Here is a 21,065-nt window from a genome sequence, read left to right on the forward strand (position 1 = left end):
GAAAGATTCGATGGAAGACATGATGAAGCAGGTGTTGGGAAAGATAGGTGGTTTGGAAACGAATGTAGGTGCGTGGAAGACCAACATGGAGACCCAAGTGAGTCAAATAGGAAATCATGTTTCATCACTGTCTAAACAAGTGCAGATGTTGGAGACTCAAGTTGGTCAGATGTCCAACCAAGCAGTTGCGCAGCACACACCAGGAAAGTTTCATAGCAACACTCAGTTCAATCCGAAGAGCCAACATCAACAGCCTCAGCAAAATCAGCAATGTCATTCCATACGGGTGGTTGATAATTCAGTTGAGGATGAAGAGCAGCGGGACGGCAAGAATGGAAAGGAAAAAAATGTAGAGATTATGGAGGAGGATGACCTGGAGACGATTATGTGCGATTCACCGCCTACTTCTAAGGTATCGTCGAATACCTCTGCTGTTAAGAAGCTTATTCCTACTCCTACGTTTCCCAGGCCAGAGTACAAGCCTGTAGCACCCTTCCCGAATAGCCTGGCAAAGCCGAAGATGGATGAGAAGTTTTTGGAGACATTTAAGAAGTTGGCTGTGAATATTCCTTCCGTGGAGATCTTGAGAAACAAGCCAAATGAGGTGCAAATTGTGAAGGCTGTGATGGAAAAGAAGAGAGCATTCAATGAATTTGAGGAGGTGCTCGCAGTGAATGAGTATCAGTTGGCTCCAAAGAGAGAAGATCCAGGCAGCTTCAATATTCCTGTGAAGATTGGAAAGTCACTGTTTGAGGAAGTGATGTGTGACACCGGAGCAAGCATAAATGTCATGCCTCTCAAAGTGTATAGGAAGTTGCAACTGGGGGATTTGAAGCCAACTAACAAGACAATTCAGCTTATTGATAAGTCTTGCTCTAAACCTCTAGGAGTAGCGGAAGATGTGCTTGTGAAAGTGAGTGATTTTTTCTTCCCAGTCGACTTTGTAGTGTTGGATATTCCGGAGGATCCAAAGATGCCTTTGTTGTTAGGAAGACCTTTCCTTGCCACATGTGGAGCAAAGCTAGATATGCAAAGGGGGACGATGACATTGGGAGCCTATGGGGAAACTGTGATTTTCAAGAAACCTCCACCAAAGGAAGTTCCCCAGAATGAAGTGATTAATTTGGCTGACAGTTTTCTAGCAAATTCGGAGGATGAAGAGGTTGAGAAGAATGAGCTGCCCAAGTATGAAGCCAAGAAAAAAACTCCAAAACCAAAAGAAGTTCTAACTTTTGAGATGTGTTTGTTTTTGGAGCATGATGGGGGGGTCTTTGAAAACCCATACCCCCAAGAAGAAGAAAGTGAAATTTCGAATTTTTCAGAACAAGAATGAGAAGGGGGCAATGCTTGTGGAGGATGTTCGAGCCAAGAGAAGTGTTTTGGTGGAGATGGCACCCAAGAGTAGAAAAGCTTTCCAATGGTTAGAGTGCTATTTCCGACCTCCATGAGTTTTTGAGGTATCGTCGAGCTCTAGACGTTAAATTAAGCACTTGTTGGGAGGTAACCCAACTGTTTTTGTTTTGTTTTTCTTTCTTTTAGTTTCATTTTGTTTCTTTTTGTTTTGTTGTTTTGTTTGGGGTTTTAGTGCAGCGTTGAGCTTGGAAGATGCGGGAACTTGCGCTTTGTTCATACCACCACCATGGAGCATGTTTTTCTGTGAGTAGTGACACACATATCATCATCCCTCCAAACTTATTTTCGAACTTATGTTCTGTAATAAGTTTGGGGGAGGGGGGTGAGAATAGATATGTGTATCACTTTTATCTTTTTGTTAGCTTTATTGTTTTAGTATTCATATGTTTTATCCTGCTTGGTTGGTGGTGTGTGATTGTTTTTGAGATGATTATTACTCCATTAGATTTCTGGTAAGATGTCAATGATGATTTCTGCGGAAAAAAATTTGGAGTTTGATTTTCTTTGATGATTTAAGTATAATTGGAACTAATTTGCATAATTCTAGAGTGATTTTGACCTTGACTTTTGGACGTTGAATAAACCTGTGAGATTTTGAGCCATAACTGTTTTTCATACGCAGTTTATTCTTTGTTGTGAGTTTTGTCATGCATGTGGTGATCTTCTAGAACTTGCCATGGTTTCTGTGTCGAGGTTGCTGTTGTGCCCAGGATTATGAGATGATTTTAGGCCATCTTTTGTTAGCCACAATTTTTCCCAAACACTATCCTTGAAAGATTTATCCTTTGTTATCCACTTTGAGCCTATTTAGCTTTTATTTTTTTAGCTGGATGATAGGGGGTGATGAAGTATATGGGAATCTTTGTGTGGTGAATATTCATAGTGGGTTGTGAAAAAAGAAGGGATGATTTTGTGTTACTATTTACTCTTATGAGCTCTAGAAAAGTTGTGGAAAGAAAAGAAAAGAAAAAAAAGTTGTTCAAAATAGGATTATGAAAATAAAAGAAGAAAAAAAAGAGAAGAGAAAAAGTGTGAAGTCGAGTGTTTATTGAGATATTTGTTAGAAAATCGACATTGTGTGTTGGAAATAAATGGAGAGCATAAAAGAGTGTTTAGTTCTGTTTTGTGATGATTAAATCCCTTGAGTTGTGTTGATTATGGTGATATAGTTGGGTGGAAGATGGAATTTATTCCATGCTTGATTAGTGAAGCTATAAGGTTGGTGTTCTTGATCTATTTGAGTTACTTCGCCTATATTTCCCTACCTTAACCAATGTCCCTACATTATAACCTGAAAATAAAGACCTATTTGATCTTAGTTCTGGCACACTTTTAGCGATGGAGATTGTAGACGATTGGCAAGCCTATGGTAAGAGATCTGCATTGCATTGAATTCGATGAGAGCATACACGTCCTATATATATTCCATCAAATTGAGAGTTGAGTAATACACATACCTTGTGAGATTCAATTGTTTGGAATGTCAAGGTTGATTTTGCTATAGGTTGTGTTTATTGGTGAATTTTGTGCTTGATTATTAAAGATTTCAGAATTCCATTATACTTTATTTTTCGGAGGCATCGATGAGCTAGATTTCTTACCCATTCGTGTTATTGATTGTGTTCTTCTCATTATTCGAGGACGAACAATGGCTTAAGTTTGGGGGAGTTGATAACACTCATGTTTCCTTTGTTTTTAGTATTCATATGATGTCAATTTTATAGGAAATTGAGTGTTGGATGATTGTTTTGTGCTTAATTTGCTTTATCTTTTGAAACATGATTCTTACTCGAACTTTGAAGGAAATTTCAGGTTTATTGAGTTCGAATTTGGAAAACTGTGCTGAACTACAAGTTGTAGATCGTCTCGATAGGAGTTCGTGAGCGGAAACGGATCGCAAATCCAAGTTCGAACGAGGAAGATATGGCCAAAACAAGAAAGTCGCGCGCAGCAGTCAGAATCCGGCGGTCAAACACCGTTGACCACCGCCCGAAGAAGGATTTCCGGCGACCTGACCGGCGATCGCCGCCTGGGTCGCCGGACCTTCTGGAACGTTGGAAAAGACGCGGCGATCGCCGCGTTAGGAAGGATTTTTGTGCTTGCGCCGGCGACCGCCGGATGGGTCGCCGGGCAGGTCGCCGGCTACCCGGATTTTTCAGTTTTGCGCGTTTTTGGAGTTCTTCTGGGTTTCAAACTCTGTATTTTACCCTGGTACTATAAATAGGTCTTCGTATGACCTATTTTGGGTTCCTTTTTCAGTTCCCAAACTTTATTTTCTCAGTTTCATAGCTTTAGATTATTATTGCTTTCCAGTTTTTACAGCTTGGATTGGATTTCCACAAGATTGAAGATTCAAGCCGCTACAATTATTTTATTCAGAGTTTTATTTAATTCAGTTCTTTCAATTGAGTTCTCATTAATTATGTTTTTGCTTTCTTTTATTATGTTTGGCTAGTTCTTTTATCTGAACCTAGGGTTTGTACATAGCTATTCACTTATGTGCGTATGATTTATTTATATCAATTTGCCCTCCAACTTGTGATTCATGATTCCTGGTGCTTAATTTCTTGTGAATTATTTGGCCAATAATTTACATGTCTAGCTGTTCAGTTTGAGTCTTGAATGCGATAATTGTTCTGCCGATTCAGGAATGCATGTTATAGTAGTAGCCTTGACACTTGAATGGGATAGGTGAAACTATAGGGAGCTATTCTTTGTGTACGCTTGGGAGTTAATTTATTCCTTGGAGTCTTGAATGTGAAGGGGGGTAAATTAATCTACTTTCATAGGTGTTCGTTAGAGAAGCTTGTGAATAGTTCTGTGATCTCTCATCAGGGTTGGATTAAATTGGTAATTGAATCAATAGATTAAATGCATGTAGTTGCTTAGTAAAAGTACATCCCTAGGGTCAGAGCTTTCCTTATATTTGAGTTAATTATCATAGTTAACATACTCTTTAGTTTTTATTTAGTTAATCTTAGTTCGTAATTCACCTTCATAATTCGTTTTACCTGCATACTGTTAGAGTCTGTTTAGGAGATAGATATAGTAATTTCGTTTTACAGTCTCTGTGGATACGATACTCTGCTTGCTGTTTTCATACTACAATTACACTGTTTAGTTGCAGTTATTGTTGCTATAAAAATAGTGATCAATAGCAGTGGGAATCCATTCCACAGAGACATTCTTCTTTTCGACATGATCACGAATGAAGTGATGTCGAATTTCGATATGCTTTACTCTGGTGTGGTGAACTGGATTCTGGGAGATTGCAATAGCACTGGAGTTGTCGCAATAGATAGGAACTTCCTTTTCGTCGATCCCATAGTCCTTTAGTTGATGGACTAACCACAGGATTTGTGAGCAGTAGCTTCCGGCAGCAACATATTCAGCTTCAGTTGTAGAGGTAGCGACTGAAGTCTGCTTCTTTGAAAACCAAGAGATGATCTTGTTGCCTAGGAATTGACATGTTCCGGAGGTTGATTTGCGATCAAGCTTGCATCCACCGAAGTCTGAATCTGAATATCTGGTGAGCTTGATGTCGTCGTCTGCTGGATACCACAATCCTAAATTGGGTGTGCCTTTGAGATATCTCAGAATTCGCTTAGCTGCATCCAGATGAGCTTCTTTAGGATCTGATTGATATCTTGCACATACCCCGACTGCAAATGCGATATCTGGTCTGCTCGCAGTCAAATACAGCAAAGATCCAATGATTTCTCTGTACTTCTTCGAAGAAACAGATTTTCCTTCTAAACCTGGATCAACTTTCCAGTTTATGTTCATCGGGATCTTGACTGACTTCATGTGCTGAATACCGAACTTAGCTATCAGCTCCTTGGCATACTTGGACTGGCTGATCAGTATTCCTTCGTTGGTCTGCTTGACTTGCAATCCGAGAAAGAAATTCATTTCTCCCATCATGGACATTTGAAACTTGTTGGTCATGATGTCAGCAAACTTCTTGCACATGAGTTCAGATTTGGATCCGAAAATTATGTCATCGACATAAATTTGAACAAGTAAGAGATATTCTCCTTCTTTGAGAATGAACAAAGTTCTGTCCACAGATCCCTTTTTGAAGCCTTGTTCAACCAGATACTCCGAGAGAGTATCATACCACGCTCTTGGTGCTTGCTTCAACCCATAGAGCGCTTTCTTCAGCTTGTACACCTTTTCTGGTCCAGCAACCTCAAACCCTGGAGGTTGTTCTACATAGACTTCATCTGTGAGCACTCCATTGAGAAATGCGCACTTGACATCCATTTGGTGTACCTTGAAACCTTTGTGAGCTGCGAAGGCTAAGAAGAGTCTGACTGCTTCCAATCTGGCAACTGAAGCGAATGTTTCGTCGTAGTCGATTCCTTCTTCTTGACTGTATCCTTTAGCCACTAGCCTTGCTTTGTTTCTCACAACGTTTCCTTCTTCGTCTTCCTTATTCTTGAAAATCCATTTCAAGCCAATCACCGTTGCATCGTCTGGTCGATCCACAAGCTCCCAAACTGAATTCCAGTTGAATTCATTGAGTTCTTCTAGTATTGCGATGACCTACTGAGTAGACTTCAGAGCTTCTTCAATATCCTTGGGCTTTGTACTTGATAAGAAATAGCTGAAATTCTTATCTTCATTGATGCAGTTCTGGTTGATGTCGAAGATAAGGTTGCACATTGATCTCCGAGTCTTGACGCCATCTGATGGTTCTCCAATGATGTTCTCCTTTGAGTGGAGTTCAAACCATCTTCGATACTTCTTGATTTCTTCTGGGGAAGGTGGGGCTTCTTCGGTCAGAATTGCTCTGGGGTGTTGAGCACTTTCTGGAGCAGGGGAGAGTTGAGTTGGAGCGGCTACTGCGCGTTCAACTCGAACTTCAGCAACTGGAGTTCCCCCTTGACCGATGCCATCTGCATTGGCTCCAGTCTGAACTTCAGACCTTTGGTTGATCTTCTGATACTGAAGCATTTCAGTATCTTCATCTTTGCCAGGTCCCCATACCAAGACAGTAGAGGGCTCGATGTTGTGGATTTCAGCTTTGGAACCTTCAGCGATCTGAACATACTTTTCAGCATCTTGTTCCCTGAAACCATCTGTAGACTCATCAAAGATCACATGAGGTGTTTCTTCAACACAAAGAGTTTGAGTATTAAACACTCGATAGGCTTTGCTTGAACGTTCTGTTCCAGAGTATCCAAGGAAAACTCCTGGATCAGCCTTGCTATCGAAAGTGTTTAACCGCTTCTTATCATTGTTGTGTATGAAACACTTAGAATCGAAAGCATGAAAGTGGGCAATCGATGGCTTTCTGTTCTTCCATAACTCGTATGGAGTTCTTCCATGTCTCTGAGTGAGGAAGGAGCGATTCTGCGTGTAGCATGCGTTGTTGACTGCTTCGGCCCAAAAATTCAAGGGGAGTTTTGACTCGGCTAGCATCGTCCTTGCTGCTTCCTTTAGAGACCGGTTTCTTCTTTCTGCAACTCCGTTCTGCTGTGGAGTTCTTGCTGCAGAAGTTTGATGACTGATTCCTTGTTCATCACAATACTTATGAATGACAGTATTGAGGAACTCAGTCCTACAATCTGATCTGATGCTGATGATGTTGACTTCCTTTTCAACGCTCAGTCTTCTCAGCAGCTTTGGCAATTCCTCCAGTGTCTCTTTCTTCTTGAAGAGAAAGATAACCCAAGTATATCGTGAATAATCATCCACAACTACTAAGGTGTACTTCCTACCGTTGTAGCTTCTTGGAGTGATCGGGCCAAACAGATCCATGTGAAGTAGATGCAGAATCCTCCCAGAGGAGTGTCCTGACTTTGACTTGAATGACGTCTGCGTCTGCTTTCCTCTGAGGCATGCTTCACATTCTTGCTTCTTCTGGAACACAATAGAAGGAAGACCTTCTACCAGTTGATGCTTAGCAAGTTTGTTGATCGTCTTGAAGTTGAGATGGTTGAGTCTCTTGTGCCATAGCCAATTGAGCTCCGAGCTGATCTTGCTGATGAGGCACGTTTCTGGTGGGCTATCTTCCCAAGAAACGACGTAGAGACTCCCTTGTCTGAATCCCTTCAGAACCACCTTCTTTTGATTGTTTCTAACAGTGAATTCATCCTTCTTGATCTTCACTGTGAAACCACGTGTCACAAAATTGACTCACAGACAACAAATTATGTTTAAGACCAGAAACAAAGCTAACATTACTGATACTGGCGTTACCCATGTTGAGCACATCGTAGCCTTTTGTTTCTCCGATTGAGTTGTCTCCGAATGCAACTTTGGAATCCAGCTTTCTCAACATACTGAGATAGATATTCTTTATAGCCCGTCATGTGCTTCGAGCAGCCACTATCCAGATACCACGTTCTGATTGAAGCTTTGGACCTCTTCCTTCTTTTTATGTTTCCTGACATTGACCTGCAAGGAAGAGTTAGCTTCAGGCACCCAATCAAGCTTTGGGTCCTTCGATGTTAGCTCGAGTTCCCTTTGGAACCCATATCTGCTTCAGAATTGGTCTGGCTGAGCTCTTGCGCTTTGTTGAATTGTCTGATCGATGTCGTTGGCGCTTCAGGTGGCACATGAGCATTCTTCTGTTGAGAATTCCTTTTGAAGGCCTCACTCTTGTAGCAAGTTCTGTCTGATGAGTGGTTGAGGTCTTCTTTGCTCGGCGAAGTATCTTCCTTGAGATACTCGAGTCTTTGTAGACTTATGAAGACTTGACTGATGTCCAGATGCTTGTTGTCGTGGATGTTGCTTGGTTCGTCTGGACTCAGCATTGCTTGGTCTCCATGGATGTTGTTCCTTCTGAAACTGAACTGATGTCGGTTTCTGACTGATGTAGCCTTTCTTCCCCCTGGATTGGTGAGGAAGATTCTTTTTGACTCCTGATGTTCCTTCCCCGATCTTTGACTGAAATCTGCTTTCCAGTCTTCTTAGTAGGGTGATCTGGTTGGGGGCCTCCTTTGCTCGTCTATAGCTCCGTGGAGGTGGAACATTTGATCTAGCCATCAGTCTGCGCTTGCGAACTTCATCTATATCATGATCTCTTGATTCTTCTGATTTTGTGATTTCAGAAGGATCGTCCTTTGAAATGATCATGATCTTCTTTCCTTTGTCAGTTGCAACCTTTCCTCCAATGCTTGTAAAAAGACCTTTCGATGGAAAGTTGCTCATCATGGGTGACTGCATCATGCAGTTCTTGACTGTTTGTTCCAGCTTTGTGATTGAGCCTCTTGATTTCATGAGATGCTTCTTCACATTCTGAGTTGGAGATTCTGAGCTCTTCTTCCAGTCGACTGTTCTCCATGATTAGCTGATCAAGACACGTTTCATCCGGAAAGTAGATGATTGTCTGATTCTTAGCTCGTTCATCATTGATCTCCTTGTCCATTTTCTGATTCTGCTTGAGGAGATATTCGAACATTTTCCTCAGCTGACAGTGATCAGTCAAGAGCTGATCAAACTCGTCAGTTTCATCGGATGAGCTATCTCCCAATTCTGAGTGGTCTCCTGAAAGCATCAGGAAGTTATCAGTATAAGGAGTTTTTGAGTGAGAGTTTACCTCTGAGCCATTCATTCCATTGTCGTAGCTGTTGTCAGCCATGCTTTCTGATTCATTGGCCATCAGGGCTCGGCTCTCATCATCTGAGCTGGAACTGTCGAAGTCGGATGATTCTGATGTGTCTTTGGAAGAGTCAGCATCGTCAGCAACCATCGCTTTCTTCTTCGAAAAGCTACGATCTTTCTTAACTTTCAGTTCTCTGCGCTCAGCTGGAGTCAGATCAGGGCATTCATGTCGAAAGTGCCCTTTCTTTCTACATCCAAAGCATTCCAAGTCTTTGATGTCGTAAGCGGCTGACTTCCTTTCTCCGCTACGATCTGTGGAATGTCTGGAGTTCCCTTCTCTTTCTTTTCCTTTGTAGTGTTGCTTGTGGAACCTTCTGTACTTCTGGAACTTGGACTCCATCTTGTTGAATCTTTCAGTCAACAAAGCATATTGACTGAAGAAGTCCTCTGGGTTGAGTTCCGTTGGCTCCTTGATTTGCTTCTTGCCTTCTCTGGTTGAGGCCTTCAGTGCAACTCCTCTTGAGGTTGATGGACCATCTTCGTCTGATCCTCCAGCCATCTTGATACCAAGATTTCTCAGTAGGTCGAACTCATTTGCCATGAGGTCGGAGAAAAGCTTGTTTGTCGGGAGCTGACTGAATCCTGGCTTGTGCTGATGAGCGACTGAGTAGATCTGCCATTCTCCACGTGGCAGTGCTCGAAGAATCTTCAGGTTGATTTCTCGTTGAGTGTATTTGTCTTTGGAAATGGATTGAACTTCATTCAAGATAAGATTGAATCTTTGTTCCATTTTCTCGACAGATTCATTCTTGAGCATGAGGAAGGAGTCGAACTTCTGGCAAGCTATGGATAGCTTATTCTCCTTGATTTCCTCAGAACCTACGCACATTCTTTCCAGAATGTCCCACATCTCCTTTGCTGTTCCGCACTTGATGATCTTCATGACATGCTTGTCGGGAACGGTGCCGGAGATGATGCTTTTGGCGAGGTTGTCTAACTCATCTTGCTTCCTTTCTTCTGTGGTGAAGTCTGCCTTTGACTTGGGCTGGACCTCATCGTAAGGATCCTGTCGGAGATCAGCAGGAACCCTTTTGATAGTTTCGGTAATGATGATCGGTCCGCTGGTGATGACTTCCCACATTCTGCAATGTTGGGCGGTGAGGAAGCTTTCAAGCTGAAACTTCCATATGTCGTATTTTTCAATACTAAACATAGGTAGAGAAGATAATCTGTTGTGGTTAGTCTCCATCAAAAAGAGAGAACCAATAACAGCAGATAGAGCAAATAACAAGCACAAAAAAAAGAGTAAAACTTTTTCGAGACCTTTAAGACAAAGGATCTAGTTCAAATAGAATCTAGTCAGAGACAGATAGTTCTTGCGAACAACCTGCTCTGATACCAATTGTTAGGTCTGGGGGTCTCGAATAGGTGTATGGGGGGGGAATACACCTATAGGCTATTTTTATGACTATCTACTGACCTCAATCAGAGGGATCTCAGTGAGAGATAAAAACGAAACTTTACACGCAAACAAAGACTCCTGTTTTACTGAAATCAGTTTTGACCAACAGGGTTGACGACTGATACTGAAAGCTCTTCAGTAATAAGTTATCAGTTAAATTACTGAAACTTAACTGATTCAAATAAGGGCTTCAGTCGTGTTTGCTAAGATAGAGATGATATCGCTCTTCCTTACTATCAGAGGATAGTTCAGTCAGATTGATATCATACGCAGCGGAAATTAAACTTAGTTTCGCAATAGCCTCGGTGGAGCAAGTTGTTGGATTAAGGTTTCTCTTTGCTGTTAGTCAGTGTTCAGTTTTATCAATTGAAATAGCACAAGTATGAATGTAAAACTGAAAGCTGTAAATAACACAGAGACTTTTACGTGGTTCGAAAAAACCCTTTCCTATATCCACGGTTGGTTGATCAAACCAACAATCCACTCCGCAAGTGCTTGCCTGGTGCACTGCAAACCATACCCGTGTGCTTGCCTGGTGCACACAACCGTAAACTGAAGATAACCCCTCTTCAGTACCCACACACCTCGCGTAGGATTTCCCTGCTAAGCACACCTCGTGCTCAGACTTTTCACTCAGAGTTCAGAGTACCTTCCTGAACTCCGAATCACTCAAACACTCTTATGGGGGAGAGGTTTAAACGAGTGCCAACTATACTTACAAAGAACAAGTTCTTTGAAGCAAGTTTGACCTTTGGCTTCTGGGTAAACAGATATATGCCTAGGGTCTAAGAGAATGTATGTAATCAGCAGTGACTGATTTTGGCTTTGGAATTCTCTTCTTCGATTCAAGCTTTAGGCAGTTAAGCTTTAGGCTGAGTAGCTATTTCGGCAGAGCTTCAGCTTATGTTGTTGAATCGGTGAAGGTTGAAGTGATCCTCGAGAGCTATTTGTAGGAGAACTCTTGAATAGATCCGTTGGCGTAAATCGTCCTCAAGATTTCTTCCGTTTGAGAGCAATTCGAATTTGGGCTGAGGCTTCAATCTTCGAGGTTCCTTGTCTGTGTGGAAACGGCTCTCTTTGATGGACAGGAGATGTGACATCTCTGAAAAGTAACCACCAGATAGGAATGACCTCTGCAGAGATAAGATATTGAGATCTCTGCATTTAATGCGGCTGTACTTGTGCGTACGTGGATTCCTCTGAACGTTGGAAGATCAGTCCTAGGAGGAATGTTCAACTGATACTTGACTTTAGTATCAGTCCATTGCGCGCATTAAATAATCAGTCTTCAACTGATTCTTCAATTGATACTTCAGTTGGTATCTGCAGTCTTCAGTCTTCAGTCTTCGTTCTTCAGTCTTCAGTCTTCAGTCTTCGACACCGCAACTAAACTAAAAACGAACTCTAACACTTGAGTTCAAAACGATTCTAGTCTATTACATATAAGAGCACTCCCAGCAGATCACCTAAATGCATCACTAACTCTAAATTTAGTCTAAAACAATTGAAAATGAGATAAAAAATGCATCCAGCAGATCCCCTAAATTGGATGGGGCCCACAAAAAATTTTACACCTACCTAAATTCAATCTTAAATTTACACCCACCCTAAATTTATTTTAAGCTATAATTAGTAGGGCCCACACATAATTATTGTTTTTATGTAGAAAATAGGAGATCTGGTGTATGCATTTATAAAATCGAGGTCCTAAAATTAAATAGGGAAGCTTTAGGGAGGAACATAGGAGCATAATTTTGGGATTTCTGCTGGGAGTGCTCTAAGTCCTATGAATTTTGGTATCATCAAAACAAGGGTTAGGATATTCCACAAGGTTCCCAACACTTCCCTTGTTGCTCTAATTGCATAACTTTATCCTTGAAGATGAAGCAATCATGTATGGGATGTCCAACCAGTCGATGATATTTGCAGTACTTTGGATCATCAGTTTGTCCAGCTTCATTTCACCTTTTCATCTCTGGCAATTCAATAAGTCATTCTCTAAGTAGGTCATCAAATATCCCGGAGACGTCAGAGTCTAAGAAAGGATATTGCTTTTGCTGCATTTCTTTGAAAGTAAGCTTTCGGTGCCCCACGTCTTGAGGAGTTTTCTGCTTGTCGCGCTTGTTGTTTTCCTTTCCCAAGAATTTGACAGAGGTTGCTTTTACCGCCATTGACTCTTTCTTTGGCGTCTTGTCAAAGGACTTAGCACCTTTCTTGAATTCCTGTTTGTCCTTGAATTTGCGGGACTCTTGAAGCGGTGGTCCTTCAATTCCACTTGCAGCCATACTCAACTCCATGTCATGAGCTCTAGTGGCTAGTTTTTCAAATTTTCTAGGTTGAATTCATCGCAAGATGTATTGTAAGCCCCAATGCATCCCTTGAATGCACATCTCAATAGCGAATGATTCAGATAATCAGTCTTTGCAGTTGAGGCAGAGGTTTCTCCATCTATTGATATATTCAATCACCGGCTTTTCCTTAAATTGACGAGAACTTGTGAGTTCCACCATGCTAACAGTTCTTCTAGTGCTATAAAAGCAGTTAAGGATCTCGTGCTCCAATTGTTCCTAACTATCGATCGCGTTCGACTCTAAATCCGTATACCAGTCAAAAGCATTTCCCTTGAGTGAGCGAACAAATTGCTTGCCCAAATGATCTCCATAGGTGCCAGCGTTGTTACATGTTTCAACAAAATGAGCCACATGTTGTATAGGATTGCCCTTTCCATCGAATTGTTGAAACTTGGGAGGTTGATAACCAAGAGGCATCTTTAATTGATCAATTCTTTTAGTATAAGGTTTGCAGTAGATCATGGATGACTTGGAGCTACCACTAGCCTTCATAGTTCCTTCGATGAATTCTTTGAGTTGGTCGATTTGAATGAAACCATCGGAAGAGACTTGGATGTTCTTTAAAGGCGTCTTTTCTTCATGGTGTTTCTCGAATGACTCTGAATCATCGCTTTCTTCATCTTTTTCATCATTCACTCGACTTCCTTCTCCTTTCTCTAAGATGAGCTTTGAGATCTTGGTGTCTTGCTCAAATATAGGCTTGTTCATGTTTTCAACAAGCTTAGCTAGGCCAGCAATTTGTTCCTCCAGAGTAGAAGCGTTTGTCACCATGACGGGAGCTTCAAGAGAGTAGCTTGCGGTTGAATACTCCTCCGTTGCTGAAGCAGACTCGGAAATTTCCTCCAATAGCCTAGCTTTGCCTCGAGTGATAACACCAATGTTCTCCAAAGTGATGTTTAGAGCAGCACTTGAAGCTTTGTTCTCCATTTGAATTTGCTTGAGTTGTTGTTGGTGAAGATGAGAGATGAGAGGTAGAGAAGGCCCACTGGGCGTGCCAAAATTTGTAAACACAAATTTTATTGTATTCAATTTAATGAAATACAAAAATGTGTACAAATCCAAAATATATGGATTGAGATGAATTTGTTGCGGGTTGCGATTCTCTACTTTAATCCTCTGATTCTCCTCTTCAAACTTCTTCAAATCCTTGGAGGGAAATATAATTTCTTGATTTCCTTGAACTTGAATGTTGATTTCAATTTGATTTGATAACGTCAATCCAGAGGGCTTTGACCTTATTTCTGAATCAAACGTTGGCTTGGATAAATTTGGTGAAGAACTCTTTGATCTTCTTTGCAGACGCCTTGATTGTTGGAGATGACTTCGTCGTAGAGAATTACTCCTTCAATGCTTGAGCTCTCAAAACTGATTTCGGTTCTCTTTGACTCCACAAATGACCCATATTTATAGGTGACGAATGGAGTGGGCTGTGGACTTTGGCCTGTCATATTGGGCTTTTAGGGCTAAGGTGGCGCGATTTGATTGGCTCCTCAATATTTGTATTTATCTACATAAAATATTTAATATTTTATGTAGATTTTACACATGTCAATTTCTGATTGGTCAATAAATCCACATAATCAAATATTAATTATATATTTATTTAATCTTGGAATTATATTTAATTTAATTCCAAAATATAAAATAAAATATATAATTTCATATTTAATTTATAATTTCCACATGGTAGGATTTTATAGGCTATAAATTTAATTGCCTACAAACCTTTTCAGTCATAAAAATTTGATAATTAATTCTGAAAATATGCTAGCCGTAAAATTGGAAACATTCAATACATTAGATCGATTCTCTATTCTCTCTACATTTGTAATTCTCTACTGAACCTTTTTCTCTATATATAAATATATATAATTTTTGTCACACTTTATTGTATAACTAGAAGTTCTAGATCCAAAACTCAATTATTCAAAAACTACTGAAAATGAGTCAACTCCAACGCATTTCTATCTTCGATATATACACGACATCGATTTTCAAGTAAGATATGTATTTAATTAATTCTTGTAGTCATCGTAGGACCATATCAAAACTTTTAATTTAAAATCAATTTGGTAGATGAATTTACAATTATAAGGAATATAAATATTCAATATATATCAAGCTGTACACATGAGTTCACCAACTCAGTCACAGTCTACTTTTGGGAAATGTGGTAAACAAAGAATCTTTCCACTTGTGGAAAGTAACTTTTTTAAAATACTCTCCTTTTCCATTTCCAATGCATATTTGTTCAGAGTATGGGCAAAGCATTTCTATATTCCATTTTTTCTTCATTAACTTTTGTTTTTCTTAGGGGAAATATTGCGTAAAATAATATTGTATAGTTTGCAGTAAATTGTATTTCTCAATATTCAATCAGGTTTTGGCTTTGGCTGATCTACGACATTGACAGGCAATCAGGCATACACATATTATTTAATTTAATTTGTATTTTACGGTCAGATGACGAAAATAAAAACATATACTTACATGTGAACATTTATTTATTTTTACTTAGTGGTGAGGAAATTTCTAACCGTTAAATTAAGTGTTTATTTTAGATATATTTCATTTTTTTTTAAATCGATGATGTTTGAACAAGCTCAGTTAGTTTTAGAATGAATGGTAAAAAAATCAATTACTAGTTATTAGTTTTAATTTTCTTTTGAACTAATTAAACATGTATTTTATTTTAATTGCACGCCATTTACTAGTAGTATTTATGATCTATGTCAAAAACTTGAAATATGCACACATACTAAAATGTAGTATGAAATATAAAAACACAAAAAATTACCAACAAACAAACTTATTATAGCCGGCTGTGTGTTTTTTTCGTTTTAAAATCATGAAAAATTGGCTTCACATGTCCTGTTAGTTGTTACCATAGATTTCTTGGCCATCAATATAATATATGGTAATTTATGAATGAAGAATAATATTGAGAATTAAATACGACTTCAATAGAAAAGCCAGCCAATAGATGGTCCCCAAAAATTTAACAGCTGCCGGAAAATATATTTTTAAAATCCTCCAACTTCTATATATTTATTTTTTAATACCTACATCCAATAATTGAAACCAAACGAATAATGTGCATGTACATACCCACAAAATAATAATAATCGTAATAAACTCAAAAGTACAGAAAGTAGGGAGATTGTGACAAGATAGTTAAATTAGTTTATTAGCTACGATTTTATTTATAAATCGTACACTAAGTACGTTGAACCTTGAATGTTAAATATTTAATTTTCCTGCCTAATCCGCAAAAACTTCTCCTGAAACTAATTAAGCTTAAGAGCATCAGCAATGGGGGCTTGGAATTGGGCTCGAGCTTCCCAATTCGCGAGCCCGGCCCCCATTCCTCTCCAGCGCTCCGGGCTCAAAAGTATAGCAAGATGCCCCCCCCCCCCCCACAAATTTAAGAGCCAAGGGTTGACTCTCCCATAGTGGAGGTGAGCTCTTAAATGGTGGGGATCATATTTAAGAGCCCATCCTTGGCTCTCAATTGCTGATGCTCTAATCACCAATATCAATGTGGCTAATAATCCTAATTAAGCTGTCTAATTAAATTCGGGACAAGTGGTCTCATGTGAAACAGGTTTCATAGTGAAATCGGCTTCACAGTGACACTACTTCAATATACAAATGACACTTTAACATTTTAAAGTGTCATTTGTATGTTGAAGTAGTGTCACTGTGAAACCGGTTTCACAGGAGTTTTTGTGAATCCGGGAAATGTTACAGGAGTCTTCAAATATTTACCATTTACAAATTATAAACAACGATCAATCATCAACATCAAACATGATTTGGAATATGGTAAAATAGGTGATCATAATAAGAATATATATTGTTATATATATACAGGGTGTGGTTCCATGAAAAATTCTTGTAAGAAATAAGAATAACAAATAAATTAATAAATTCTATGAATAAACCAACATAACTCATGAATAGTCGTATCTAGTTAATATCTGAAAGTCTCACCCCCTCCAAGATTTAAATCCAGACGAAAATGCACTATTCATATGTTATATTGACTTATTCGTAGAAACTATTGACTTATTCGCACACATTCTTCGTTAATTATCTCAATATATAGCAATTCTTCATGATTTTCTCTCTCTCTCTCTCTCTCTCTCTCTCTCTCTCTCTCTCTCTCTCTCTCTTTATATATATATATATAGGAATTGGTTCAATTGAGATTTATATATATTTTGAGATTTTAAGATAAATGAACATATAAGTACATTTTGATGAACTTGTCAATTAATTTTTATGAACGCGCGTTGGTCTGGGGTTCAATCCCTACAAGTGGCATGTTTTTTAAATAAATTAAATAGATTCATATGTTCATCAGTTATATTGGTTATGTTCAAAGAATTTATTAATATGTTCATTTATCTCAAAATCTCAAAATATTTAAAATCTCAATATAAGCTAACCCTATATATATATATATATATATATATATATATATATATATATATATATATAGGGAAGGGCTAAAATAAGAACACTTCTTAAGATATAAAATAAGAATCATTTTCAGCCCTTAGATCATCAAGATCTACGGTTGATTCGTAATCCTGTTTGATGAATTTATGGTCCTGAGTTCGAATCCCAAAGGTAGCAAAAAATTATTTTTCACAATTCATACCTTTATACAACGAATTCATACATGTTCTACATAAAATTCATACATTAAAAATTGCTCTTATTTCTTATTTTAAGATGTGCTCTCACGGTAGCCCACCCCTATATATATATATATAGGGGAGGGCTAGAATAAAAACACTCTTAAGTGTGTAAAATATAAATGATTTACAGCCCTTAGATCATCAAGATCTACGGTTGATTCGTAACATTGTTGGATGAATTCGTGGTCCTGAGTTCGAATTCCAAAGGTAACAAAAATTTATTTTTCGCAATTCGTAACTCTGTTGGATAAATTCATACGTGTTCTACATAAAATTCGTACATTAAGAAACGTTTATATTTTATACACTTAAGAGTGTTTTTATTCTAGCCCACCCCTATATATATATATATATATATATATATATATATAGGAGCGCGCTCCAGTGAGACCCCCTATTTTTCGTGTAACATGAGTACAATGAATAAGACATATAATACTAATGAACAAAACGCATATCTAATGAACAAGATGTATATACTGATGAAAAATAAAATTTAAAAAATTCGTAATGAATAAGACATATATACTGATGAACAGGGCCGTATATACTGATGAACAATGCAGTATATACTGATGAATAACAAAATTTAAAATATTCTGCTCCCTCCAGGATTCGAACCCTGGGAAAAAAAATCACCCTCCAGATACAATCTCAGCCATAGGATTGATAAAATAAACGCCCCAGATGGTGCCCTACATCTCACTAAAATTAGGGGGTCTCATTGGAGCGGCCCCCTAAATATATATATATAGGGGAGGGCTAGAATAAAAACACTCTTAAGTGTATAAAATATAAATGATTTTCAGCCCTTAGATCATCAAGATCTACGGTTGATTCGTAACCCTTTTGGATGAATTCGTGGTCCTGGGTTCGAATCCCAAAGGTAGCAAAAATTTATTTTTGACAATTCGTAACCATGTTGGATGAATTCGTAACCCTGTTGGATAAAATTCGTACATTAAAAAACGTTTATATTTATATTTTAAGAAGTGTTTTTACTGTAGCCCTCCCCTATATATATATATATATATATATATATATATAGGGTGTGATTCTAGAGAGAATTATATTATTTGTGAGAACGGGAGAACCATCAAATCTAATGCATCCACTGTAAAAATTAATGCATTCGCTGTTAAAACTAATGCATTAAATTTTTTTTAAAAAAATGCTCCCTTCAGGATTCGAACCCAGGATTTGCATTCATCCAACAAGATGATGCATCCACCGTAGATCTTGATGATCGAATGGCTGAAAATGGTTCTCCGGTCTTCTTTTATTTATGGTTCTTTCTTGAACCTCTCCCTATATATATATGTATAGGGGTGGGCTACCGTTAGAGCAGATCTTAAAATAAAAAATAAGAGCAATTTTTAATGTATGAATTTTATGTAGAACACGTATGAATTCGTTGTATAAAGGTATGAATTGTGAAAAATAAATTTTTGTTACCTTTGGGATTCGAACTCAGGACCATAAATCCATCCAACAAGATTACGAATCAACCGTAGATCTTGATGATCTAAAGGCTAAAAATGATTCTTATTTTATATCTTAAGAAATGCTTTTATTTTAGCCCTTTCCTATATATATATATATAGGGGAAGGCTAAAATAAAAACCAAAGTTAGACTATAAAATAAGAACTAATATAGGCCATTAGATCTTAATCAATTAACGGCTGGATTTAGTCAATGATTTCTCTAGCAAATTTTCGGTGCATATGTGTATTGGGTAAACAAGTAATTTTGTGGTTTTAATTAATATCTTTTCCTAAATTATGGGGATTACATTCAAGTGTGTATCTTCTTTCTCAATTAATAAATCACTATTAAACACTTTAATTAGAAAACTGAAAACCTCACCTTCGGAGCTTCTAAACATCCCCAGAAAACTTTTTTTTTTTGCATGCGTAATTTGTTCTTTGTTTGTTCTTTTTATGCGCACATGATTTCATAGGTTGTACAGTATGATACATCTAAATTGTAATGTGGGTTTCATATATTATTTGATTGGCACGAATTATTTTAAACATCTCAATGAAATGTATAGTTCATCACGAGTACAATTTTAATTCAGACTACACTATGTTTTTATTTCTGAACTAATATGAACTACTACGAATTAAATCACATATTTATTTTTATTGCTGAACTGTCATGAATTATGTATTGAACTAATATGAACTACTACGACACATGTAGGGTGAGGCTAAAATAAATAATTCATACATAAATAAAAATTAATTCGTACAAAAACTAAAAATAATTCATGCAACACATATAAGATAAAGCTAAAATAAATAATTCATACATAAATAAAAAATAATTCGTACAAAAATAAAAAATAATTCACGCAACACTATATCATACGATTTTTTTTAAACCTACACATGAACGATATCATACAAAAATTTGTTTTTAAAAAACTCAAGTCTATCAATTTAAAATGATAAAAATGATTTTTAATAAAGCTATTAGTTGTAATCAATAATGGCATATTTGATCTTCCATAATTAGTGGGCGTACGAATCGGAACATGTAGGTGAAGATGTGGAAGATCAAAAATCTAATTCCTATTTTGTCCTTCGATTAAATATCATTATGCATTTTAAGATGAAATACTGCGAACTAAAGCAAGATCAGATAATTTAATCAGGACCGTTAATTACCAGCAGATCTATGACCATAAATTAGTCTTATTTTATAGTCTAAGGGGAGTTTTCTGAATAGCCCTCACCTATATATATATATATATATATATATATATATATATATATATATTTACCGGTATCTTAACCTAAAATGTAGAGGTGATCTCCCATGAAGACATTCTTACGTGACGACGTGTGAGAACCACATCTAATTAGAGATTAAAAACAGAACTAAAATTGACAAATCATAAGTGAAAGCAGTCTTCCTACAAATCCTTAGGTGAAAATATTCTCACCTAATACTTTATCTAAAATGTACTCCCTCCGTCCATGAAAGAACTTCCTAGAAGGGAGTGGCACGAGTTTTAAGAAAAAATATTGTTGAGTGTATTGAGAATGAATAAAAGGTAGTTGAGTGTATTGGGAGTGGTGAAAATGTGTTATAATTAATATTGAGAGTTGTGAAAAGTGAAAAGTAAGAGGATTATAAGTGGTGGGGTATAGTCCAAAAATAGGTAGGAAGTTCTTTGTTGACGTCCCAAAAAGGAAAGATAAGAAGTTCTTTCGTGGACGGAGGGAGTATTAATTACTTCCTCCGTCCCGCGAAGCATGACCCATTTCTTTTCGGCACGGGAATTAAGGAGAATGTATTTATTGATTTAAGTGTCTTTGCTAATAAAGTGAATAAGTGTTTAAGGATTGCTTTTATTATGTCTATTATTATTTCTTTTATTTTGACAATTTGATCTTCATAATTTCTTTATAAATTAATTATTATGATTAGTTAAATATGATTAATTAATTAAATATTTAAATAATCAAAATACTGAAATTTTTTAATTTGTTTTTTTATAAATATTTAAATAATTCGAATCAAAACAAACCAGGCTCATCACAACAAGTTCAGAGCAACAAATCAAAACA

Source organism: Salvia miltiorrhiza, chromosome 4 (assembly GCF_028751815.1).
Source record: "Salvia miltiorrhiza cultivar Shanhuang (shh) chromosome 4, IMPLAD_Smil_shh, whole genome shotgun sequence".
Classification (NCBI taxonomy): domain Eukaryota; kingdom Viridiplantae; phylum Streptophyta; class Magnoliopsida; order Lamiales; family Lamiaceae; genus Salvia; species Salvia miltiorrhiza.